The following is a 27,317-nucleotide window of genomic DNA, read 5'->3' as shown; positions in this document are numbered from 1 at the left end:
CGTCAGAAATGTCGCTCATCAAACATTTGCGGCATCCCTATGCCATCGGTCTCTGGCAAATGCAGATTGTTCCAGCTAATTTTGTTGTCTTCAGTGCTTCTTTGGTGGCTTTCCTGATCCTAGACTCCAGAGAATTAGTCCTACTTAAGGTCTCATGTAAGAATTATCACCAAGTAGAATAGGAGCCAGTCATGTCGCCTTATTAAATTCCTGGTCCTAGACCATGGGCTAAGTGCCCATTATATATATAGTAATGAACCATGAACGAATGTACTCGTCTGGTGAAATCAGTCTAATAAGAACTATTCTTGCCAGCCTCTTAGCAGATGACTAACTCTCATTTTAATTACTACACAAATCCAAATATATATGCTATGTTTACCTGATGGAATATCTGGCGAGCTTCTCCATTTGGACTTGCAAATGACACTATTGTAACCGGCTTTACAAAGACCGTCAGAAATATCGCTCATCAAACATTTGCGGCATCCCTGTGGCATCGGTCTCTAGCAAATGCAGATTGTTCCAGCTAATTTTGTTGTCTTCAGTGCTTCTTTGGTGGCTTTCCTGATCCTAGACTCCAGAGAATTAGTCCTACATAAGGTCTCCTGTAAGAATTATCACCAAGTAGAATAGGAGTTAGAACGTTGTTTATCAGCTTCAATTAATGTTTCTAGTGTTTCTGGACTTGAAGATGAAGGTGGTGGAGATATCTCTTCCCTGTTCAAATGTAGAAATCTTTTCATCTTCTTCTTCTTCTTCTTCTCTAATGGTTCTTCTTCTTCGTCAAAATTTATCTTCAGTCTGTGTCGATGCATCAGCTGCTTTATCGACATATTCACCGGTAGATGATTATGCTTTATAGACTTTATATTCATGAAGATCAACGGCACTCCAAGACTGATTTCTTCATCGAGTAACTACTTGAAAGTCGCATTCTTCTTCATCACTTGATCTTTGCATTTGTGGTAGCTTCTCAGAAGAAATTATTGTCTGTTCGTGAGCTTGCATTAGCTCTGAACCTTTGAGAACATATTCTTGTCCATGAACTGGGTAGATGTAAGCGTTTTCTGATAAATCATGCCACACGAATCCATTCTTATAACTCCTATAATGAAACGAAACAGAGAGAATTTTTATTAAACAAAAATTTGAAGGAAACTAATTAGTTTCATATATAAATAATGTACCATATGTACCTCTTGGATGACCAAGAATACATGCTGGTCATGCCTTTTCCGCGTAAAGAGTTCAAAAGATTTATTACATCTGCAAAAGAAGATTAAATCAGTAACGAAATTACATACAAATTCTCCTTGAAAAATTCATTCAATTCCTACCAGAGTTTCAGATAGTGGCTTCTTGTAAATGGGTGCCCAAGAAAAGTGAGTTGCAGCTGCTGTGGTGGTGGCCATGGCTTGAGGCTAATGTGTGCTAAGTGTGGTGGTAATGGCGGTGAATAAGAAGTGGGTTTTTTTTTTTTTTTTTTTATCTTTGTTTGGGTTATGAACAATTGAAATCTGGAAAAAAAAAAAAAAAAAAAAAAGACGTAGATTTACTTTTTTTAAGCCGAATTATGGTAAAAATCTGATGTGTCAGTCTCAGAGAAAAAAAAGGAGCTGACATGGGTCACTAGGAACATTTTCCACTACTCAGTATTAATGGTCTTTGATGATCATAAGAACCAACAATGTATAAAAACAAACAGATGAGAGTGCCAAACCAAATCATTAACTTTGAGGAAGTGCATAAATAAACCAAATACTTACAATGGCAAGTGATGTTCGGTATCTATTTGTTTGCAATGAAGGGGGGCTAGAAAGCAACAATCTATTGTTATGATCATAATCAACTTAAAAAGAGCCATTTAATGTAACACAATACATTTTCTTATTAGTAACTATTTTTTACTACTTTCATTGAAGACTCTCGTTTGGTTCTCATTACATATGCATTAAAGCATCATAAGATAACTATTGACTAATTGAAAGAAAATAGAAAAGAGTAATTTTGAAGTAAGATATGTACCATTAGAGAAATGGACTGAGTATAAGGTCTTCCTAAATGGTCACATGGTAAGTCTTATAAATTTCTTAGATAGTTTTCCCAACTCAACATAAATGCCACTATATTGTCCAATAGGAAACCTTATATGCATATGGACATTATTTCTTTTCACGACAAACACTACTTCTTTCTTCGATTATGTGAAATATTTTATATATCATTAACGCAAAAATACATAAAACAATGAAATGAGGTGCACGTTTATTACACACACACACACACACACACACACACACATATATATATATATATATGATTGCAGTGTGAGTTGTTTCCACCTACATACTATTTTTTTTAAGTAAAAACTGAAGCACATTAGTATATAAATTAGTACCTGGGTGGAAAGAGAAACATAACTTCTGACGGATCAGCGGGCCCAAGCAAATCAAGATAGTCTTATGATTTTACCTGTAATGAACCAAAGAAGAGCTTGCTCAATAGAATTCCTGGATGATTGTGAAATGGAATGATTGATGAAGGTGACGCACAAAATATTCCTATTTGCAAAATAGTTTTCATGTATTTTACCGAGCCTACCATATGTCCTTTTTTTTCACAGCTGGGTTCCAAAAAGAAAGAGAACTACTCAACTACACTTGCCTGTTGAACTAATAATATTGGATGATAGAATTAAAAGTTTTTTATTTAGTCTCAACAAAAACGAACGTACAATGAGTCGTCACTTGAGAAATGCCTTGAACCCATATAAAATGCTTTAAAATCCATTTGAAAATGTCAACTCCATTAGTAACAGGTACATACTATTGTTAACTGATGATTTAAAAAAGAAAAGCACAAAACTACTTGTCCTTTGTATCAACAGACTACATTAGCCTTGATTTACTGAAAGGGGGGGTTATACAAAGTGGAAGAGCTTCCCTTGAACTCATGATGGAGCAGAATTTTGTTCTTGAGATATAAACACATGTAAGGCTGTTGTTTGAACCAATGAATACGTCACATCAGTTCGTAATGAAGGTGTCATGAAGAAACTGTAAAAGTACCTCAATTACTGTTATTCTCTTCAAAAGCAATGATTGCAGGCCTGAAATCTGACATGTATTAATCTGGGTAAATAAGCATGTACCTTGAAATTTGTCACATCAATTTCAATTAATTAGAGAAAAATAATAGAGCATAATATGACGTACATTAGAAAATGTGAAGAATGGGAAGGCTTTTTGATTGACCTTGCTCCATTACTCACCTAAACAAAAGATCCTGAAAAATCATTTATTCAGTAATAAACTTCATATCATCTAGATCCATTATTTGTATGATTGGGAGTCAAATTACTTGTGGCTCACAATCCGAAGGGTTAGGATGCATTGTATTCACGAAACATTCACTAATTTATTGTCATAACCTACAAAATCGACACAAAAAATGAAAGTACTAATAAATTACAATGCAATTCATGGATTATAAAAGATTGGTAGCTTTCAAGACATACTATTTAAAAAATGATATTAAAAGGCAATAATGAGATGCATGATGACTTGAATACATAATTACCAACACGAACTAATGAATTGCAAAAATAACAAATCAACGAAACGAAATCTCTTCAAATAATCAACACGTGCATATTCAATTAATTACTTCATACATTTCCATTAATAAAAAATAGTCATCTCCTTACTTGAAATAGTTGGACACATCCTCCTTTGTAAAAGTGCTTTCAACTGGAAAAGTCAAATAAATCTGTCTGGACCCTGCAACAACACCACCAGGATCACTCTTGTCATTTATGTACTCCATGTATCTTGGAGCAACTTCAGCCAAGACTACTGCATGTTGCCCATGGGGTCTGAAACTCAATAACAACAACAATATTATGAGATTAATATAATAAAAAAGTTACGAAAGAGGACGTCTAGGAAAAGTCAGTGATTGCACCTGTCAATGAGGCGGATACTATTTTTTTCATCGTATAGCGTACTTTGTCAAACTATAACCAGCTTTCCCATGCCTTTGGCTTTCAGTAAGGTACCCTTCAGCTTGAAGAGTTCTCCTATACTTTTCTTGATATAACAATGACAGGGAGGCAATTGACACAAGGCAACCTCTTCTAGATTTCAACAGCTCGGTGAGTTCCAACTCCAGCTTTTCAAGAGACCCAGATAGGAAATGGTCATCAGTAATAAGATCATTGGACTTTTGACTAAATATATGGGAGAATAATGTAATACTAAGTGCGTTAGCTCACAAACAATCAAAAGAATTGCTCTTTAACCAAGAAACGATGAAATAACTTTATAAAATCAATGAATAGTCTTATTACAACCCTCCTAAGCCTTTAAATAGGCGTCCTAACCCTAAACTAAACAAGCGGTGACTTTCCAAAACCAATCCTACCAAAATAAGCAAAACAATAACTTTATTCGTGTAAAGCCCACGATAAGGCCCAGAGCGCGACCTGCGCTTATGGCAAGATAAAACTGAGTGTGACCCGCGCTTGGATCAAGGCAAACTGAGCGCGTCTCGCGCTCGTACTCCTCAGAGTCAATATTCATATGTTGACGACCCTATCATATTCATCAAGGTATTCTTCCGCAAGCATCTGTACTGCATCATTCCCCTCTGGTTGGAAGGAATTCGTCCTCAAATTTAAAGCATCCTCATCATCAGACGAATCACCACAAAATGGAATGAGATGTCGAACATTGAAGACATCCGAAGTTCGGATATAACTAGGCAAACGAAGGCGATAGGCATTCGGGTTAATCTTTTCAATCACCTCCACAGGACCAATCTTACGATGTTTCAACTTATTATAGTCACCAACGGAAAAATGGTCTTTAGTAAGGACAGTCTAGACAAAATCACCCACCTCAAAATGAACATCATGACGGTGGTGATCAACAGTATCCTTGTACTTTGCATTGGACTCTAATAACTTCTAACGGACAGTAGCATGAGTATCCTGAAGGTGCTGAGCAATCTCAGAAGAACCTGGAAGGGACTATACCCCGAACTCCGATTAACCGAACGGTTAAAGGCAAACTCGGCTTGGGCAAGATGAGAATCCCACTGCTTGATCTTAGTACCCACCAAAGAACGTAACAGATTACCCAAGGACCAGTTAACAACGGTCACCGCCATCCCGTCGTGGATGATAGGGCGATACTAAATTTCAACTCAGTGTGCATCATTTTCCATAAACAACGCCAAAAATGACTAAGGAAACGAGTATCCTGATCAGAAATAATAGAGGTAGGCAAACCATGTAACCGGTAAACATCGTGAAAGAATAACTGGGCAACACTGACAGCATCGGTAGTTTTCTTGCACGCAATGAAATGCGCCATCTTAGAGAACCAATCTACCACCACAAAAATAGAGTCGTGACCCCGTTGAGTACGAGGAAGACCAAGAACAAAATCCATACTGATATCACACCATGGACGACTCGGAACAGGTAAAGACATATATAACCCTGCATTAGTAGCATGGCCTTTTGAGACCTGGCAAATATGACAACGAGAAACAAATTTGTGAACATTTGTGTTAAGACCTGGCAAAAAATAAGACTCAAAGACGAGCCGTAGTGTCTTGTCACACCCAAAGTGGCCCTCATTATGCAATTCAGTGATGAGGCCAAGATGAAGGCTGCAGGCAGGAACACAGAGACGCTTACCCTTAAACAAAAACCCCTCCTGTAGAGAAAACTCAGATAACTGGCCCTCCTGCATAACAGTCAGAACGAGTTAAAAATAGGGATCACAAGTGTACATCTCGGGAAAAGAGTCAAACCCAAAAACCGAAGTACGCAAGGACACCAACAACAAAGAATGCCTGCTAAGAGCATCCGCCACACGATTTTGAACCCCATATTTGTGGCGCAAGACAATGGTAAAATCCTACAAATAACTAGACCAGCGCAGTTGTCGGGCACTGACGTTATCTTGGTTACCAATATGCTTGAGTGCTTCATGGTCAGTATAAAGGAGAAATTCGGAGTGAATCAAATAATGACGCTAATGTTTAAGTGTCTGAACGACAGCATAAAATTCTAACTCATAAGCACTGTAGTTCTGTTTCTCACCTGAGAGTTTCTCACTAAAATAAGCGACAGGGTGAGTATGCTGACTAAGAATAACCCCAATACCAACCTTAGAAGCATCAGTACACACTTCAAAGGGAGATGAAAAATCCGGCAGTTTAAGAATTGGTGCCGAAATAAGCTTAGTTTTGAGAAACTGAAAACTCTCTTCAGCTGCCTGAGACCAAAAAAACTTACTACCACACAAACAGTCAGTAATAGGAGCAGTGATAGTACTAAAATGAGGAACAAAGCGGCGATAAAAAGAAGCAAACCCATGAAAACTATGGGCTTTAGTTAATATCGACGGGCTAGGCCAAGAGCGAACCACCTCGACCTTAGACATATCCATAGAGATACCTTTTGCCGAAACCACATATCCGAAAACGTAACCGAAGTCTGAAAACGATTCGCAACAAAGAAGACAAATAGCCGAGCTTGGCGTAAAGACGAACAACACCGCTGGAGATCCCGGAGATGACGCAAAGATATCGCTTGCTGTAAATTAAGATGTCATTGAAGTAAACCACCACACACTTGCCCATAAATGGCTTCAACACCTGGTTCATGACTCGCATGAAAGTACTGGGTGCATTAGAGAGGCCGAATGGCATGACCAACCACTCATATAGGCCCTCCTTTGTTTTAAAGGCGGTCTTCCACTCATCACCAATTCAGATGCGAATCTGATAATAACCATATTTTAAGTCAAGCTTGGTAAAGACGACATCACCATGTAACTGATCTAGAAGATCATCTAACCGGGGAATAGGAAATATGTATTTGGTAGTGATCTTATTAATAGCCCGACTGTCAACACACATACGCCAAGATCCATCCTTCTTGGGAACTAATAAAGCAGGAACCGCACATGGGCTTTAACTTTCTCGAATAAATCCTTTGTTAAGTAAATCGGTAACCTATCGCTGTAACTTAGCATATTTTTTCGGACTCGTCTGATAATGCAGACGATTTGGGATTTTAGAACCAGGAACCAAATCGATTTGGTGCTGTATATCCCTCATAGGAGGCAAACTAGCCGGTAACTCATCCGGAGAAAGGTCCGCGAACTCCTGTAACAATCCCTGCACACATGCTGGCATTGCAATCTTCGGCATGTTAGGTTCACACATTAAAATAAACACGTGACTAGCACCAAGCATTTTGGTCTCAGAACTGCGCAAAGCCAAACAAGAAGACTTTGGCTCGGCTGAGGCTGTGGGCACAGGCTCCCGAGTAGGTACTAACACAATTTTAACACCTTTAAACAAAAACTATGAGTATTCTTCCAACCATCATGAGCAACCCGCCGATCAAATTGCCAGGGGTGACCTAATAAAAAATGGCAAGCATCCATAGTAACAACATAACACCACACCTTATCAACATACTTAGAACCAATAAAAAAAGAAACCAAACAACGTTTAGTCACTATTACCTTTGTGCCTTTCTTCAGCCAAGAGAGAGAATAAGGCGCTGGATGTTTCTCAGTGGCCAAGTTAAGCTTACGAACAGCTTCAGAAGAGATGACATTCTCACAGCTACCTGAATCAATAACCAGCTTATAGACCTTCCCTAGAATGGTACAAGTCGACTGGAAAATATGATTGCGGAGCCAACCATCACCCTCAGTCTCCTTAGGAGTAAAACACAGTCGGCACACCACCAGAAGTTCACCCCTGTCACCAGTGACTATTTCTTCCGGACTGTCATCCGAACCCACATCAAAGATGGGTGCCCCCAGAAAACCACCCACGGGATCCTCATCAATATCCTCATTCTTGGCAAACAAAATCTTACTAGGAGCAGGCGGTTTGGAACATCGGTTAGCATAGTGATCCATCTCACCACAACGAAAACACTTAACTGCATTAGCGCCACGACCTATAGCTTCAGGACCCTGCGGCCTAGTGATAGGAACATTAGGAGTACGAGGAACAGGACCACTACTCCTGCGGTTCTATTGTTTTTCCAGAATTAAAGCACGTTGATGAGCCTCAGAGACCTAAAAAACATCAAACAGGTTCAAGGCATCCTGCAGGTTAGAACGGAAACCCCCAATATAATGGGCCACTAACTGATCATCAGACTCTGTCAAATCTACATGAGACAATAACTGATAAAAATCTTTGGTATAGTCATCCACATATTTTGCACCTTGACGCAAGTTCTGAAAGCGTTGATATAGTTCACGCGTATAATTGAATGGTAAAAAATCGGCACAGAGATATTTTTTAAGTTTCCCCCAATCAACGATTTTAGATTTACCTCTTCGGTGACAAGTCGCTTTCAACTATTGCCACCAAGCCATAGCACGACCACGAAAACGAGTTGCCACAAGCGCCACCTGTTTATCGTCTGGCACCTCTTTGAACTCCATAACCTCCTCCACAGTTCCGAGCCAATCAATCAGATCGTCTGGCTATAAGCTGCCATGAAACTCAGGCAAATCAATTTTCAAACCCGATTCCCAGCGTCTGTTCTCCCTATGTTGCGGAACACGGGGAAAATTATCATCTTCCTCCAAAACGGCAAAGGGGTTGTTATCCTCTGCCTCCAGATCGTCCTCTACATGCTGTGGTGCACGGTCTTGTGGTTGATCGGGTTGCCGATTAAGGGCCTCGACCTGGCGGGTTAGCGCTGCTACCTGCCTTGAAAGTTCGGCCATGCGGTCACGACCATACACATCGTCCAGAAAAGCTTCTCTCTGAGGTCTACCATGTCCTCTTGCTGCTAGACGAGGAATATTTAGGTCGTAGCTGAATCTGATACCAACTAATGTAATACTAAGTGCGTTAGCTCACAAACAATCAAAAGAATCGCTCTTTAACCAAGAAACGATGAAATAACTTTATAAAATCAATGAATAGTCATATCACAACTCTCTTAAGCCTTTAAATAGGCGTCGTAACCCTACACTAAACAAGCGGTGACTTTCCAAAACCAATCCTACCAAAATAAGCAAAACAATAACTTTATTTGTGTAAAGCCCACGATAAGGCCCAGAGCGCGACCCGCGCTTATGGAAAAACAAAACTAAGCGCGACCTATGCTATCTCTACTGTAACATTCACTCGCCTTGAGCGCGACCCGTGCTTGGATCAAAACCAAAACGTGGCCCTCGCCTTTGTACAAGAGCCAATATTCATACGTTGACGACCCTATCATATTCATCAAGGTATTCTTCCGCAAGCATCTGTACTGCATCAGAGAAGCTATCTGGTATAGGTTGGCCATGGAAGTACCTACAATTACTTCCATGCATATAGAACCCCTTGTTGAAGTAATGGCAAGCTTTCACAGGGAACTTAGGCAAGCTGGGAGACCGCCGGCTAGTTCTAGCACTCATATTGCCCAATGTTCCATCTGGGTAGAAGAAATTGCTTGAGAAATCATGTCCACTATGGTTAACAGCATCCAATTGATCCTCCAAGCTCAAAAATTGTGCTTGGTTGTGAAACCGATATTCATCAGAAACCATATCCGAGTGGGCAGGAGAAATAAAGTCCATATTAATTATGAAGTGGTTGTTGATCGACCATCACTAACGGATCCCAGTAAGGAGGAGCAACACGTAGAGTAGCAAGAGAAGAGAACGGACGGGATGAAGCTGGGGAAAATGGAGTGAATTGCAAAGGGAGATCAGAAGTGGTGCCGGATTAATAGAAAAGGGGTGGATTGGTGCTGAGATTCCAGGCTTGGGAGATAGTCCAAGCTCAAGTTTGGCTTAGGTAATTAATGATTGAATTGAAATGTCAGGGCCAAAGGCCAACCGAATCATATCTCTTTCGCCATTGTCTTGTAATAAAAGATATCCAATGATCTTAGAAACATGGTCAGGCTCTAAAGTTTGAATTCTATCATAAACAGTTTTTGTAGCCTCTGTAAAATCCATTTTACATTGATTCCCTGTGTATATAGAGCAAGGAAATTTAGAAGATGAATCATGGAGGAAGCACTAACAATAATATTGTGACATAACATTCAGCAAGGAAAGAAACAAATTCATAGTAATAGTCATTAACAAATATACCAAGACTATATATCGAAGATCAAATTTCTTTCCTTGGGGAAGGTGGGTACCTATTTGATCTCTCCATAATGTAAGAGATATAACAAAAAATAACTAAATTGGAAGCTAAGGGAGAACAATTTGATTGTCCAACTCACGTGGATACAACAACTTACTATAAAAAATCAAGTAGTTTAACATTATGTCCGAGCGTTAGCCAAGATACGGAAAAAAAAAATGGAGCTTGAAAGAAGGCTAACATGACACTGACAGACATACTACCTTAATTCTTTCTGCAAGGATGTTGAGCCCATATATCTCTACAGCTCGTGCACTGGCTATAACTCCAGTATCTCTTAAATTGCTTGACGCTACCAACTGGTACACATATTCTCTGGTTAAGCAGGATATCATCTCACAGTAATATAAGTTAAGCAAAGAGTTATAGGAGACACATTCATAGATCACTTGAGCGGCACCTGCAGTATCATCAACGCTTTCCTTGACAACAGCTAACTTGTTTAAGCTGATCTTACACTAATCAAGTGCCTGCAAAGAAGAACTTTCATACTTCAGAAGCTAGAGATCTTTAACTCAGTTTCAGAAGAAACTGATTCCAGATTCGTTCCACATGAATGGAAATCATCTTAGTTCTTATCGGAAAAAAAAACGAAGGGTTGGGTTCTTTTTTTTATTTTATAATTACTAAAATAGCCCATATAGCCAATGCGGTTGAAATAACGGACGGTAGTTTTATTTTATTTTTTTCCAACACACATAAAAAAAGAAAAAGAAAAAAAGAAAGACAATTTTGACTTATATTAAGTTAGAGAGGACACCAAATTCAAGATTATTTTGGTAAGAAGGCAAATAATTACTATTCAAGTAGGGACTATTTTAAACATTTTGCTGATGTGGCTCACTATGAGCACTGTAAGAACCGATATTAATGGAGGTAAGATAACGACCTTTTGAACTCTTCAAAGTTAAAAACGGAACGAGTGGAGGCTGTTCGCCATAACCTTTGAAAGTTAGAAGACTTAGGAAGACATCCTTTTCTCTCTCTCTCTAAAATTCCACATTTCCCACCATTCTCACCCCACCTCTCTTTACCCAAACCGTACACAACTTCAAGCATGTCTTCCATCATCGTCTACCAAACTCTCTCCAATCCTAAACCCCACTTACACTACTCTCTTTCTTCAATATTCTGTTGTTGGCAAGTGTGGCTTCGGCCAATAGGGCTTGAACCATGGGCCAAGTCGAGGTTGTAATATGTTTCTTATGCATGGTTTTGGCCTCAACAAGTCTTGTTGAGGCAGAAAATCGGGTGTGAACTGGGGGACTATGTCGTCACATCCCATCCATCCTCGCATTGTTGTGGATATGTTAAAGGCTAATGGAATAAAGAAAGTGAAACTATTTGATTTTGATAGTTGGACAGTTAAACATTTGGCTGGGACTGGTGATAAGTGCCCAAAAAGTGCAATTTAACTCTCGATTATGCCTCTTGTTTAGCCATCATAGTGGACTAATAGTGTTTGTAAGTTATGTTTTATGATTCTACAAGTGAAAAAGTGAGTTTTGTGGAATATTAGAGAAGAAGGGGTAAAACAGAGCAATTCGGAGCATTAAGGATCACATGGGAAGCCTGTGGACAATCATGAAGAAGACCAAGGAATTGAAGCTATTAAAGATGCGACTTGGACCTATTTTAAAGCCTATTTAGAAGCCCAAGGCCAAATGATTCGTTGCTTGAACCAAAGCCCGCAAAAGAGGGTAGAAGGATAGAGCAGAAAAGACAATATAGACTTCCGCGTTTGGGACACATGGATCGCGCGTCCAGACGCATTGATCGCATCTGAGACGCATGGATCGTGCGTCCAGACGCATGAAACGACACTGTAGCCAATTCCTTCTCAGTTTTGGAGATGAAGTTGGACTCTGAAAGAAGTCTATTTGTATTAGAAAACAAATGGTGGTTTGGAATGCTTCTAGAACTCATTGTAACCCCTATAAATAGAGGACCTAAGTGCCTCATGTAATTTGCCAATTCACTTATATTCTTGTCTCCAGAACTTGAGGCAGAGAGAGATTAATAATAAAAGATTCGGTTTTAACTAGTTGAGTCTTAATAAATTAGTCTTTTCTAGTCTTATATTCTTCGACTCTTTTTCTTCTCGTTCTTCGTGTTCTTCCTTCTTTATGGAAGGCTAATCTTCTCCTTCAAGGGAGAAGATGAAGCCGGTGCTTAGGGTTTGATGATTTTTATGGTTCATGGTGTTCTTCAATCAGGTTAGTTCCTTATGTTTTTAGTTATTAGTTCCATTACCCACACTAGGGGATGGAAGTATAGATTAAGGTTTTTATTTATTACAATCGAATATCATGCTAGTTTAGGGTTTTATTTATTGCAATTGAATATTTGCTAGTGACATACTTTTATTTATTGCAATTGAATACAATGCTAGAATAGGGTTTTATTTATTGTAATTGAATATTATAATATTATTCTCTACTTTTCTTCTAGTTGTGTAGTGTTTTAGAGTAAAGAAAGTATTCTTTATGTTTGCCTTAGATGGTGATTTATTGAATAGCTGCCCAAGCTCACATAAAAGGAAAGAAGATACTAATAACATGAACATAGGAACAACCTTAAGTAGAGTTATTCGTTAACGATGTTTCGTCCAAGAGGGCATCGACACTCGCTCGATTGCCTAATTGTAGTCTACTTGTAAGAACAACCATGAAGCAAAAGATCATTGAATCAAAAGTATTAGTGGATTCTAATCTCTTGAATTCCCTCTCCTATAAATTCTCAATAGTTTAATTAGTTTAGTTTAATTTAGCATTATAATCTACAATATCTATAATAATAGTTTTTAATCCCTCAAACCCCCTTTCCAGTCCCGTCCTTCATATAAACATACACTTAAAAGTGGAACGAGGACTCATCCCTTACTTATTGAGAGATAATTAGGTTTTGATACGCTTCTATTTTGTTCAACAACCATCATCTATCTACATCATCTATCGTCATCCATATATCCCATATAACATCTAATAAACACAAAAAGAAGTAGTGTCAACTGGTATTGAAACTATGTTGGCTATCCCCAATGACCAGCTGAGTACGTTGGCCGATGATTACGATAATGCCAAGGCATGGGTTAAAGAGAATGTTACAAAACATATGTATCAGGGAGGTGTTGATGTCAAGTAAGGACTCTAACTCTTTGTGGTTAAATGTCTTTTCATTCTACTATTATTGTTACTGATTTTGACTTGGAGTTTTTTCTTTCGAATATGAAGGTATGTAGCAGTTGGGAATGAACCCTTCCTAACCAGTTACAATGGTAGTTTTATCCCCACCACATTTCCAGCACTAAAGAATATTCAAAAAGCTCTTGAAGATGCGGCTATGGTGACAAGATCAAAGCCATCGTCCCAACTTTAATGCAGACGCGTTTATGATTCCTGTGCAAACAAACCATCAACCGGAGATCGGGCGTAAGGACATACACGATCTCTTATGATTGATATAGTAAAGCACCTCAACGCCAAAAAGCACCTTTCGTTGTAAACATCTACCCTTTCCTTAGTTTCTATCTAAACAAAGACTTCCCTATGGATTTAGCCTTTCTTTGATGGAGGGGCAAACCAACCGTTGGGGATGAGAGTATTACTTACAGCGTTTTCGATGCCAATTATGATACACTTGTTTGGGCTTTGAAAAAGTCCGGTGTTCCGAACTTGAAGATCATTGTTGGGAAGCTCAACCGATGGTGATATTCATGGCACAATTGACCTTGCCCACGTGTTCTATAGAGGGTTCCTGAAAAGGTTGTTAACTAAGAAGGGGACTCGGTGAGGCCTGCCGCCTAGAAGTGTACCTTTTGGTTTAATAGATGAAAATATCAAGAGTGTTGCACCGGAAATTTCGAGCGACATTGGGGAATCTTCCATTATGATGGAAAGCCTAAGTTTCCCATGGATCCGGAAGGCACGCGGGACAAGGGAAGTGGTCTGTCGCAGCACAGGGAGTTCAGTACATGGCCAACCAATGGTGTGTTGACCTCGATAAGAAAGAAAACATTACTCTCGCGGCTAGTAACGTGGATTATGCGTGCGGGGCATCAGATTGCACACCGTTGGGGTATGGATCATCATGCAACAAACTAGATCAGATTGGGAACATATCTTACGCCTTCAATATCTACTTCCAAATGCAAGACCAGGATGTCCAGGCCTGCGATTTTCAGGGACTAGCAAAGATAACAACCGTCAATGCATCTCAAAAGGGTTGTAACTTCCCGATAGAGTTGTTGCCGAGCGCTGGAGAGGGGCTCAAATTAGTTTCTGCAACTAGTATTATGTTTTTGTCACTGCTTGCTATGGTGTTAATGTAGGACGAGAAGCAATAAGACCAAAAGGATAATAGGAGAACATGATCAGTGCCGGCTCATCTATTAGGCGACTTAGGCTGTCGCCTAAGGCCTCAGATTTGGAAGGCCTCAAAATTTCATTTTTTCTCCTTGTACATGTTTGATATTACCATTTTTTTAAAAGGCAAACAAAACACATAAAAGGGCAATGTCGTCTATTTGTTTTCTCCAATTCTCCCCACCGCACTAAATTTCGGGAATTGAATTGGTTTAAAGGAAATAATATCTAGTGGTCCACTACATAATTTGTATCTCAAAACTATATGACAAATCTGATGGCTAGAAACGCATAGTAGTCTAATTTTTTGTGGGAGTGTCCTCATCTAGTTAGACCTCTTAATTGGAAAGAATAAATGAAAATGGAAAATATCACGGTTAATGCAAAATCTCCACATTCTATGGCGCCTTTCCTACTTCTAAGTTAATTAAAGACAAATTTACCAATTTCTATATCAATTATCTCTTTCTCAACGACTCTCTCTCTCACTACTTCCATATTTCACTCCCAACCATTGATATCTTAAAATCACATTATCACAATCTCACAAATTGGTATTTAATACTTTTGTATTTGGAAGGTAATCAATTTATACTCTTTAATGTGAAATTGATAATTTCTTTTTTGATATGAATCTATTATTTACATATTATTCTCTGTTGTCAATTTCAGAAATTTTTTGCATTTTGGCGCCTATTGACAGAGTTACAACTAAAAATATTAAAAGGGCGTTAATTTTCTCGTAAAAATCAGGTGATTTTGTTCTTTTTTTCTTTGTTTTTTTTTTTTGATGTCCTTTTATTGTAAGTATGTCAAGAAAATTTGATTCGGATATACCAAACTCAAAAGAAAGAGAAAAAGAAGAAGAATTGATTCAATCATAAAGGGGCTCTTCTTAAGTATGTCACTAAAACTAAAGAAAATGTGACAACTAGTTCTACTGAAGAGTTAGCAAATGAGCCACCAAGCAATTTAACACAATTAGAAAATAACGAAAGACCGGAACAAATTGATGGAGATGAAAATATTACTGATAATGAAATGCATAGTTCACATATTCCTGAAGAAAATGAAGGTCTTAATGACAATTTAGAATTTGGACCTTCAAATATATATGATCCAAAGCACTGGGAAAATGTTAGTACAAACTTAAGATATTTTTTGGTTGAAAGAGCTCCAATTAGGGAGGAGTCTGGTTTTAATTATCCTAAAGATGAGAATGCTAGGCATTTTTCCGCAGTACATTACGCTCAAAAACCAAATAGTCGAGGCACGCCTGAGAGGACATGGCTTGTCTACTCAAAAGACTTAGATAAAGTGTTTTGTTTTTGTTGCAAATTGTTTAGTTCTAACAGTAGCATGAGTCAATTAGCTAGTAAAGGAAGTAAAGATTGGAAAAATATTAGTAGTAGTCTCCAAAGACATGAGTTAAATACGGAACACGTTAACGCTCTGTATGATTGCTTGGGCAGATTTAAAAGAGAGATTGAAAAAAAGTAAAACAATTGATAAAAAGGTACAAGAGCAAATTGAAATAGAGAGGCAACATTGGAGAGGTGTGCTATTGAGAATTATTGCCTTAGTGAAAACTCTTGCAACAAACAACTTGGCTTTCTGTGGTACAAACGAGAAGCTTTATGAAGAAAATAATGGAAATTTTTTAGGCATGATTGAAATGATTGCAGAGTTTGATCGTGTAATAAAAGAACATATTCGTCGTTTTCAACATGGTGAAATTCATACTCATTATCTTGGTCACAATATACAAAATGAATTGATAAGTCTATTGGCACTTGAGGTTAAAACTATGATAGTTAAAAAAGTTAATGAAGCAAAGTACTTTTCAGTAATCCTTGATTGTACTCCTGATGTAAGCCATCAAGAACAGATGTCTCTTGTGCTACGGTGTGTGGATATTTCATCAATCCCGATAAAAGTTGAAGAACACTTTTTAGAATTTTTAGTAGTAGATGATACATCGGGAAAGGACTTTTGATGAACTTACAAATGCAATAAAAGAATCTTGAGCTCGATATTAATGATGTAAGAGGGCAAGGCTATGATAATGGAGCTAATATGAAGGGGAAAGAACGAGGAGTACAAAAAGAATATTAGAAGTAAATCCTAGAGCATTGTATCGCCTTGTGGTTGTATCAGCGATCTTAATCTAGTGCTTTGTGATATGGGTAACTCTTGTCCAAAAGCAATTTCATTTTTCGAGTTGTACAACGTATTTATACAATTTTCTCTTCTTCGACAAAGCGTTGGAAAATCTTAGAAGAAAATTTAGGAAAAGACAATGTACCAGGCTTCACACTTAAGTCATGGTCTCCAACACGATGGGAAAGTCGTGTTAATAGTGTTAAAGCAATAAAATACCAAGCTCCTCAGTTAAGAAATGCTTTATTACAATTAGCAAAAACTAGTGAAGATCCTAAAACAAAAAGTGAAGCTGAGTGTCTAGCAACTTATGAACTTGAAAACTTTGAGTTTTTATTGGGCATGATCATTTGGTATGATATATTATTTGCTGTTAATTCTGTTTCGAAAAGCTTGCAATCTAAAGACATGCAAATTGATATTGTTATAGCTCAGTTAAAGGGTCTTATTTCATTTTTTGAAAAATATAGGGAAAATGGTTTTATACCGCTATGATTTCAGCTAAAGAGATTGCACTTGAAATGGAAGTAGAACACGTATTTAAATGAAAACGTAAGATTAAGTAGGAAAAAACAATTTGATGAAAATGACAATGATGAGGCAACAAAATCAGCAGCAGAAGAAGCTTTTAGAATTGATTTTTTTTCTATATATAATTGATCGAGCTCTTTCTTCCATTAAAACTAGGTTTGAACAATTTCAAATGTATGAAGATGTATTTGGTTTTGTATGATTTAAAGAAGTTGAAAGCATTAGATGAGACTAGTTTGAAAAAATATTGTCTAAATCTTGAAAGTTCTTTTAAGACATGATATGGTTTCGATATTAATGGCCTAGATTTGTTTCATGAGTTAAACATTGCGAAAAGAGGTTTTACAAACTAAAATTAATTTGCCTATTGAGGCTTTTAAGTTTTTTCAAAGAATTAATTGTTTTCGAATGCTTGCATAGCATATAGAATATTATTGACGATACCGTGAATGGCTGTTGCTTACGGTGAAAGGAGCTTTTCAAAACTAAAATTGATAAAATCTTACTTGAGATCCACTATGTCACAAGAAAGACTTAATGGTTTAGCCATGTTATCTATTGAAAAGAATATGTTTGAAAAACTTGACTATGATAATTTAATTGATGTCTTTGCAGCTCAAAGGTGAGAAAAATAAACTTTAAATGATGCCTTGATTTGCTTGGGTTGGTTCATATTTATTTCCCTCTTACGTTTTACTACTAGTGCTATGATATGTTTCTTTTTCCATTTTGCAGTTGTGTTGTTGTATGTTCAGTAGACTTTAAATGATTCGAAAGTCTTTTATCTCAAAATGATGGGTGATTACCATCGTTATCTCGTTGAGTTTAAAATTGGTACTGAACGTAAAGAAGCAATTGTGGAGCTAGATACCCTAGGGAGGAGTCATACAAGGACAACACTTTAATTCTGCAGCTCTTGAGAGATAACCTCACTTTGTGGACCTCTGACATGTGGGATGATGGGCCAAATGAGATCAAGGAGGTAGTTTGTTGTTTTTATGTGCTTTGATTGTTAGAAATATAAAGCATATGTCTAGCTGAGCTTGTTGCTGCTTCATTCTTTCAAGCTATTGCTCATCAATACTTGTCTTTTATTAGAATTATTTGTGAATGTATTGAGACTGTGAAATCAATTGATTTATGGTGTTTGTATGAATTGGATATGAAATGTTGGAATAAAAAAAAAAACTTGTCAATGAACTTCGAAAAAAAGGCCTCACTTTGGATCGTCGCCTAAGGCCACATCCACCCTTGAGCCGGCCCTGAACATGATTACATGTACTAAACTGAAGATGATTTTTTATTGAAACTCATACGTATATTTCCTTCCTTTGTAATAGATTTTTATTTTGTAGATCAAGAAAAGTGGATCATTGATTGAGATGAAGCTATTGTTGGATAGAATGTATTGTGCTGCTGTGTATCTTCTTTCCAATTTGTTTTTTTCCTTATTTGGTTGCACTTCATTTATATTAACTTAATTATGAGATTTATTACAGATGTTGCATGTTGCAACCTGGTGTTTATTCCTAATTTGCATCCTTCATACTCTGGCCACCTATAGCGAGACCGTGTGGGTCAAAAGAATGTTCGAAGAACACACTAACATTTACATTATGAGTTAGTTTACTTTAGCGGTGGTAATAACGTTGTTTGTGATGAGTTTGCACCTTGAATATTTCACCATTGAAGGGGGCTTCACTTATGGTACAACATTTGCCCATTTCTTATTTTGCTTTAAGAGGGCAATCTGGTATGAGAGCGTAGGCGCTGTTATTGTATTAGCTAGACTTTTCTTTTTTTAAGTGCTTTTCTGTTCTCCACTTGGGCTGACTTGCACCAAGCCCAGCCCAACCAAGAAAGATTTGCTGACCTGGAGTTGGGGCATGGGGCCAACCAATATGTCCAAGACCAACCTACCCAAGCCCCAGAAGTCCAAGCCCAATCCACCGATGCCCAACCCACCCTAGTCCAATCCACGCAAGCCCAACCCACCCAACTTCAAGAGGCAGTTCTTGTTGAGAAGGACGTGGAAGAAATTGAAGAGGAGGAGGAGGACGAGGAAGAAGTTGAGGAGGAGGAGAAAGAACCTGAGGAGCTTGTTGCTGCAATGAATCATTCATCAACATGGCAGGCGATGTTTGAAAAACATAAGAAGGATTTGCACATGGACTAGAGCGTGGATGGAGAAGTTCAGCTACTATGGAATTCAGAACAATATATCATCTCTAGTGAAACAACTATTTTATTCAAAAGAGGCAATTGAATCATTTTGGAATGTAATTAAGGATCTTGAAATATTTCTGTGATGGTTCATGTTTCAGGATAGTACCTAATATATCACTCTTTTGTAGTTTGTTATTTCTAGTTGAGATAACTTACCATGAATGGTTTATGAACCTAGCATGGTTTCCATTTTTAGTCGCATCAATTGACTCAGATCCATTAAGTGATATGATATAAGCATCCACCAGACCTGCAACAAACTCTAATAATAGCAACACATTTTTGGCTTAGTTGGGTTCAAAATGCAATGGTGGCACGAGTGATTGTGGCAAAAGTGATGAAAACATGATTGGTAGAGAAACAATTCAACGCACACAAGAGAAGTGGCGTTAAACAATAGAACAATGCCGAGGATTACAGGATATGATTCCCAAAATTTGTTAGTTATAACTAGGGCAGGGAATCGGGTCAGGTAGACCTGAATCCGACCCGACCCGATTATCGAATACATCGGGTTTGGGTGTATTTTCGTATCTGTTTATTTATTTGGGTTCGGGTTTGGATATGTTGGGTTCGGGTTTGGGTTCGGATAAAACTTTTGGGTTTTGTTTTGAATTTTTAGAGTTATCCGATCGGCAGCGGCGCCATTGAAAAAAAAATACGCAACACGTATTTATTTTGTCTCGTTGTTTGTGTTACGTATCTTTTGCAAATCTTACTTAGTCTATTAAATATTGATTAGTATAGTGGCTAGCAAGGTATCAATCCTATTCTAAATAACTAATTAATGATAATAGAAATTCCTAATCTAAATTACTCTAATGGATGCAAGTAAAAGATGTAGCTAAGTAATAATGACTATATGGTTGATTTGATTTGAGATTTAAACTATGCATAAAATAAACTAATTTAAATATATGAATATGAATCAAGAGAGAGAATATCTTGGGAGAGATCAGAGATGAATCCACCAAAATCATAGAATTAGTCTAATAGATCTACCTATCATGCTTAATATAAATCACCAATAGAAACTCACCATACCTACAAACCTTATGCTCATAACTACGATGATAATATGTGGCTTTCAACGTGCTTTCTATCTTTCCATCAAATACTTATTCAATCTCCAATGATATCTTCTATCTAACCAAATTGTACTTTAAGTGACATTCAATATACAATTCTAGGTGCTATGGAAAATCCACATGTGGCATTAACCATACAACTAATTGAGGTGACATAAAGAATCCAATCATCACACTAGAACACTAAAAACTAGAAGAAAAGAATCTAGGGTTTGTGGTATTTGGCTCAACACAATCATGAATTACCCTAAGACCTCCTAACCTCCACAGAAGCGTTAGATCAATGGACGAATAAGAAGAAACTCAATGAGGGATTTAAACTCAAATATGATAGAAGAAGAATTAAACTAAAATATCGGAAAAGGCTTCATCTCCCCTCCCAAAAGAAGGGAGATTAGCCCCTCATACTATGCTATGAACACAATATGAAAAGAAATAATCTTTATAGCTATTAATGGTGAAAAGGTCTGAACTTTCTTCTCTCTTAATTCTAGATCTAAGATGCAAACACTAAATTTCCTAGATCCTATAAACTGAGGTTTTTGTGCCTTATATATTGGCTTACATGCTCGTCTGGATAGAGATCCGATTCCTATATTTATTTGGTGTCAACTCTGTAATCTTTCTAGAAGCAATCCTGGAAAAGATAAATTCGGTTGGACCAAAGTTAGACGTGGCCCACTTTACCCTGCAGGCTATTTCCCAAGCTGCAGCTTTTGACAGCTTTCAGTTTTCTAATTCTTGTGAAACTCTGACTTCTTTTCCATGTTGATCTCATCTTCCTATGAAGTTAAAATTAAGGCTTTGAGATTAGATTGAAGACTCTTCTAACTCAATTATTATCCTCTTTTAGAGTCCCATTAGGCTTGGCACTTATGGAGATAAATATGACATTTTTGCCCTAGGCCTTTAGCTGTAATTCCCAGTGACTCCTTTTTGATTTGTTTGACTTCTTTTCCCTCCATATTTCACATTTAGGTTCTTTGACCTGCAAAAACTCAAATTGCATCATATTAGAATATTTAAATATAAAATGGAGACTAACATACACATAATTGGGGTTATAAATCATTACTTTTGAGCACTTATCACAACCCCCAACTAGCATTTTGCTAGTCTCTTAGCAAATATGTGTTATACTAGAGAAGTGTTCAAAGCTAACAATACTAATTAAATAATAAACTAACTCACTTTCGCAGGCAGTGCAGTTGCATTTATCATATGCAACAAGGCCTTAAACCTTTAAGTTACCCTTAAAGGACGAGTTATAACCTCGTGAGGGTTTTCAGTTGATATACCCATAAAATCAATTTTACATATGAACCATGGTGAAATCTAGATAAAGCAACTTTTTCAGTTAAAATGCCTAAATTAAAAGGTTACTACTTATCACACCCATGATCATAAAACATTAGGCTAAGGTTCTATTTATAAAGATAGAAAAGACTGACTAATCATCTTAACTAGAGCTTATTCATTTTTAACCATTTTTATTCCTTTCTCTTTTCCAAGCAACGCAATTTCTACCTCACCTTTGGATTAGCATTTTGACTTCAAATCTCACCATTTCATATACTCACAAGAAAATCTCTCTCAAATAAGTTTTCTATTTTACCTCCATATGCAGGGAAATGAGTAAAAAATAGAACATCCCACATATTTAGTCAGAAAGATGGAAATTTTTAAATATATAAATAAAGTCTCATGGAAAGAATGGCAATCACATTTGAAGTGTCGGGTCTTCACTTTAGGATCCTCTCACCTATTCTAAACTTCATATTATACCTTAGTGATAAGTCTGGATATTAAAACAGGGCTTAAGACAGGTTAACAAGAAAAGGGAAAAAATGATTCAAAAATTTCTGAGAATATACTAAAGACTTTGTGTTTTTGACCTTCTTGGAAATTTTCTTCACTTGTAGACTGCAACACTTGAACTATATCACTACTTTTGCTCAATTATTTATATTTTTTTTTTCTTTATTTTATTATTTTTTTCTTTGAGCAAAATGAATGATTTTCTTCATTTGACTTTGGTAAAATTTCCTTCAAAATCTTCTTCGTTCTAGCTTTCTCTTTAGTTCTTTAGAAATACTCAGAAATATGGATAAGGCTAATAATATGGGATATACTCCTTATCTGGAGTTGGGTTTGAGATGATTGGTTTAAGAATAAAAGGTTTAATATATAAGGCTCAAAAGTGGTTAACATGATAATCCTACTAGGTGGGATAAATGCTGATTGGTTCATTACTTGACTTATCAGTATGATATTCTGCTTTGAATAGACTACAAGACCTAATGGCTATCTCCCCAGTTGATGGCACCTCGTGATTTTCCAAATCAAGAATGAATGAGACTACACAACGAATTTAAGCACAGAAAAATGGTTGAGTCAACTTGGACTCAGATTTACGTAAAGACTCTCCAAGAAATTAAAATTGAAAGGCTCAAGTCTCACAGGTCAAGTCTCTGTACTAATCTTCTAGTTTGGTAGAAGTTTAAGCTGCTTTTTCATTTGAAATTCCTCTAGTGGTGTATTATATGAACTTACTTTAGATTAAGACTTTTATCAGTGAGATCTATTTCTAGTAATAGAAACTTAGTCGAAAAGTCTTACTAATCCTGGTCATGACTTATAATTTCCAATTTCATTAGCCAGTTTAAACGATAAAAATATACTTTTCACCTAGAATCACCATGATTCACATATAAACTTTCCAAATATTATAATTAAAATATTGCAAAATTTTAATTCTCACCCCCCTAACTAAATTAGGCATTGTCCTCAATGACTAAATAAAATAACTAAAAGCTTACCATATTTGAAATAATCAGAGAAGGAGGGATATTACCTTAAATGCGTGCAAAATTACATCAGCTAAAATTTGTAGAATTTATATCATTAACAAAACAAATAAGAGTGATGATTTATAAGGATCAATAATTACTACAACGACTAAATATTTGTCATGTGCTCAATCCGTAGAGTTATACGTCTCTAAAAAGATAGAGAAAAGGTACTAGAGTGGAATGTAAGAGTCACATGTACAAATTCCATGACTGAAATATAAAAATAAAAATTTAAACAATGAATAATAATAATTATAATAATTATAATAATTTTATTGTTGCACGGAATACAAGATTTATCTCTGCCTACAAATAAAAGTGATAAAACCATAATAGACAATCAAGTACATGAGTGATCATATGAAGAAGTACTGGAATACATAATCCTAGATAAAAGACTCTATTTCGATTTTGGACAACCTCTCTTTTGAACTGATGTTTCAGCTTTGTTATTCTGGAGCATAAGAATATGTTCCATCAACTCCTTATGTCGCTGAATACTCATCTCCTCCTTGTTTTTCTGATAATTATACAATTTGTGCATACCCCTAAATAATGTTAAACCCATGTCTCACACATTCGGATCCATCTGAGCATCAAAGACGCTAGTGTTTTCAAAATAAGGAGGTGGGGAATCAGGGTCGTGATGAGCTAGTGTAATACCAAAAACTGGTGCACCCTCGTCTGTCAATAAACTAGGCTCCCAAAATCCAGGTGGACAGTGTAAAATCTGCCTGGGAATCTGTCCTTCTTTAAGTTCTATTCCTTCCGCCTCAACTATTTCGTCACTAAACAATTCTAACTCACACAAAAGCCTAGTGATAAAAGCTGGAAGGATGAGATACCCATGATTTGCATTCTTCCTTTCCATAATATTCTTCATTAAAGTCTTTCCCAAACAAATTTTGCTATCCCTCTTCATTAACATAAATAGGTTATGACCACCAGGTTCATAGATTGTAGAACAATTACTCGACCCAATCACATTATCACAAATCCAACGATATGTCAAAATTTGATTCACTTGAAGGGAGCAAACTCGAACATGATTTGCAGAATCTACTTCTACTCTTTCTCCCAGCATAGCTCGATAATCACATGATTGTTTTGCCTTTGTTTGTGGTCCATAGTGTGCTGAAATTCCTATTTTTTCTACTAGAAAATCAGGGGTGATGATGGTGGGTTCAGAGTCATTATCCCAATACAGTTCCATTTTCCCATTCACCTCTTCATAATTGATTCTGTAGTCATAGAAACGTTGAACAATACCATCATGATATTTGTCTCCATTAGAATAAAAGAGACAGTCCCAACCCCGATTTTTGCATTCTTGTGTAAAAAATCCGTTCATGGCATTGTTCAGAGTTCAAACAACTCTCCATAACAGAGTTCAGTGCGAATCTTTCGTTCGGTCTTCATGTTCAACTGTTTACAAACTTGTCCTCGAGCTGGCATAATGTGTATGGCCAAACAGAGGGTAAGATGACACAACAAAACCACATGAACAATACTGGAAATACTTGCTCAGTAATAAATCGTCCTGTACAAAAACCTTCTTTCTCCGAAATCTTTCAAGCCTAACAATTATTAATACGACACCATTGCTTCCTCATAGCCAATACCCCCTGACTACCTTCATGTTCTCCCATTCTCCTCCTTCAACATCAAATAAACAAAAAGACAGAAACCCAATCTTTATTGAATTTAACTCAACTCTCTTTTTTAATTTTTGGTTTTGTTTTCCTTATCAAAAGCGAAACAGATTCACCACGCCATCAAGAGAGTTTACACAATCGGAATCACTACTGTTTGGGAAAGTAGATTCACTATGAAATCGGAATCTAATTGATTGTGAACTAAGCGGCAGCAGCTCTTGCCGATTAGCAAGTGTTGATAACGATTATTGGGGGTATAACTTGAGGTTGCAACGCCTATTAATGGGTGTGGTGAAGTGGTTATATTAATGAGGGAGTGGTGGTGCAATTTGGAAGAAAAAAAAAGAAGACCTTTTTTTTTTCTTTTTGTTTCTAAGACCCTAGTTGTTGGGCTTTTTATGGTATTTAGGCCCATTTAACTAGATTGATACTTAGAGTAGGATTTGGTTCAAACACAAAGGTATTCTACCTCACTTGACCAAAACAGAGGAATTTCACCTCACTAGTTCAAGCAGTTGATCTGAGATGCATCATACAACACTTCTAAGCTCATATAAATTAAATTCTTATTCATAAAAAAAATAATCACATTCATAAACTATTGATAATATAAGAAAAAAAAAACTAAGCTCATGATAGTATGTAATAAAATTAACTTCTACGTACCCTTTTCCCAATACTATACTATAACGACTAAAAATAGATTAATTCTCCGTACTCTTGATACTTCAAGCTCCTTCTTGAACTTTTTGTGGTGATGGGATAGAGAATACAGAGATGTAAAAAGTGTTGAAGTAGTGAATTCAGGAGACACTACAAAATATAGCTTTATAGGGGAAGTTTTAGAAGTGCTCCACGTCTCTACTAGTCCTAATCGTGAAGCTACAGCTTCCTGACGTTGGGCAAATTCTAACTCTTATTTGAACTCGAATTCCAAAATCTATCGCACTCTCCCTCTTTTTCCTTGCATGAATTGGGTTAGTTATCCTGGTTATATTGGGACTAAAAATCACGAAAGTTTTACTGGAGTCTCCTGACGTCTCAGGGATGATCCTGTAAAAAGTTTGGATTATTTGGAGTTTGACAGATCCTTCTTCTCGACTGTTCTTCCAGAGACCTTGGTCCTGAAAAGCTGCAGAAACACACTGAAAACAAGAAACTAGTTAAGTAGTCAAAACAGGTCAAACAATACTCAAACTTTTACTGGAAGCTTCTGACGAATCGAGGTTCCTCCTGTAAAAAATTTAGAATTTTTGATAATGTGCAATTAACTCTGCTCGACTGTTTTTACAGATGCTTGCATCCTGAAAACTGAAAACGGGATACTGCAAAGACGATGTTAGTTACCCAGGTAAGACAAGTATTAAAAATTCGAAAAAATTTCAATAAATTACCGATACTGTACAGATTAACTCTGTAAAATTTCAGAATTTTTTGAAATTTATAAATACGTTTTCTATACTGTTCTTTTCTGTTAAACAAACACTAAACTTTATAAAAATACTTTCTACTATGCAAATCTAATTGAATTATGCACTCTTTACCAGTTTCTATTACTCACCACTCACTACATCCTCACCCCCATTCAATAGAAATAGGGTATGATCTTTTGTAAATGTGAGAGATAGGAAAACATGAGGTGGTGTCAGGTGGTTTCGATTGTAAAGAATGGTAAATTATTGGTATTTGGTTTAAGCTTGAGAGAGAGATTGGAGAGAAAGAAGGTTTTAAACTTGACGACTTATTAGCCAACACTTGTTCTCTTTAATGATCAAATGGCTTAAGTGTTCACCGTCTCTTTGGTTATATTGTGGTTCATTTCTTTGTATTCGGTTTGAATTCGGTTTTCTATTTGTTTAAAGTTGTAAAAAAAAAAAAAAAAAAGGCGATCATGTGATGAAGAATTGATATTTGGTTAGGCTGAACGAAATTGGAGAAAAACAATCCTAAATTATGAACTTAATAACTTTTCGATTACCCTAACTCTTGATTGATCAAGCGCTTAAGTATGCAGTCCTAAATTTCACCCCTGTGGTTCTATTGTACAAACAGTTGCATATGGCAGCTAAACGAAAAATTCACATAGAACTTTGTTATGGAGAGTTGTTTGATAACAATGCCATGAATGGATTTTTTTAAACAAGAATGTGAAAATCGGGGTTGGGACTGCCTCTTTTATTCTAAGAGGGACAAATGTCATGAAGATATTATTGATATTTTTATGATTGTCGAATCGAT

The 27,317-nt window shown here is 36.8% G+C and overlaps 2 pseudogenes across 1 annotated transcript; one reads left to right on the top strand and one right to left on the bottom strand.

Moving 5' to 3' along the window:
* Nucleotides 1-837: 837 nt before the first annotated feature.
* On the bottom strand, nt 838-10,104 carry LOC147496844 (zinc finger CCCH domain-containing protein 18-like; annotated as a pseudogene). Its single transcript, XR_015194913.1, has 10 exons — nt 9,654-10,104; nt 9,303-9,583; nt 3,967-4,224; nt 3,710-3,877; nt 3,072-3,154; nt 2,402-2,475; nt 1,770-1,815; nt 1,341-1,520; nt 1,200-1,269; nt 838-1,108 (listed from the first exon to the last, which is right to left on the bottom strand). The product of XR_015194913.1 is annotated as a zinc finger CCCH domain-containing protein 18-like (transcript).
* A 321-nt stretch (nt 10,105-10,425) lies between these two features.
* Nucleotides 10,426-17,685, top strand: LOC147496843 (glucan endo-1,3-beta-glucosidase 8-like; annotated as a pseudogene).
* Nucleotides 17,686-27,317: the final 9,632 nt, after the last annotated feature.

The sequence above is a fragment of the Coptis chinensis genome, chromosome 5 (assembly GCF_015680905.1).
Source record: "Coptis chinensis isolate HL-2020 chromosome 5, ASM1568090v1, whole genome shotgun sequence".
Lineage (NCBI taxonomy): Eukaryota > Viridiplantae > Streptophyta > Magnoliopsida > Ranunculales > Ranunculaceae > Coptis > Coptis chinensis.
This window is presented reverse-complemented; position numbering and strand designations above follow the sequence as displayed.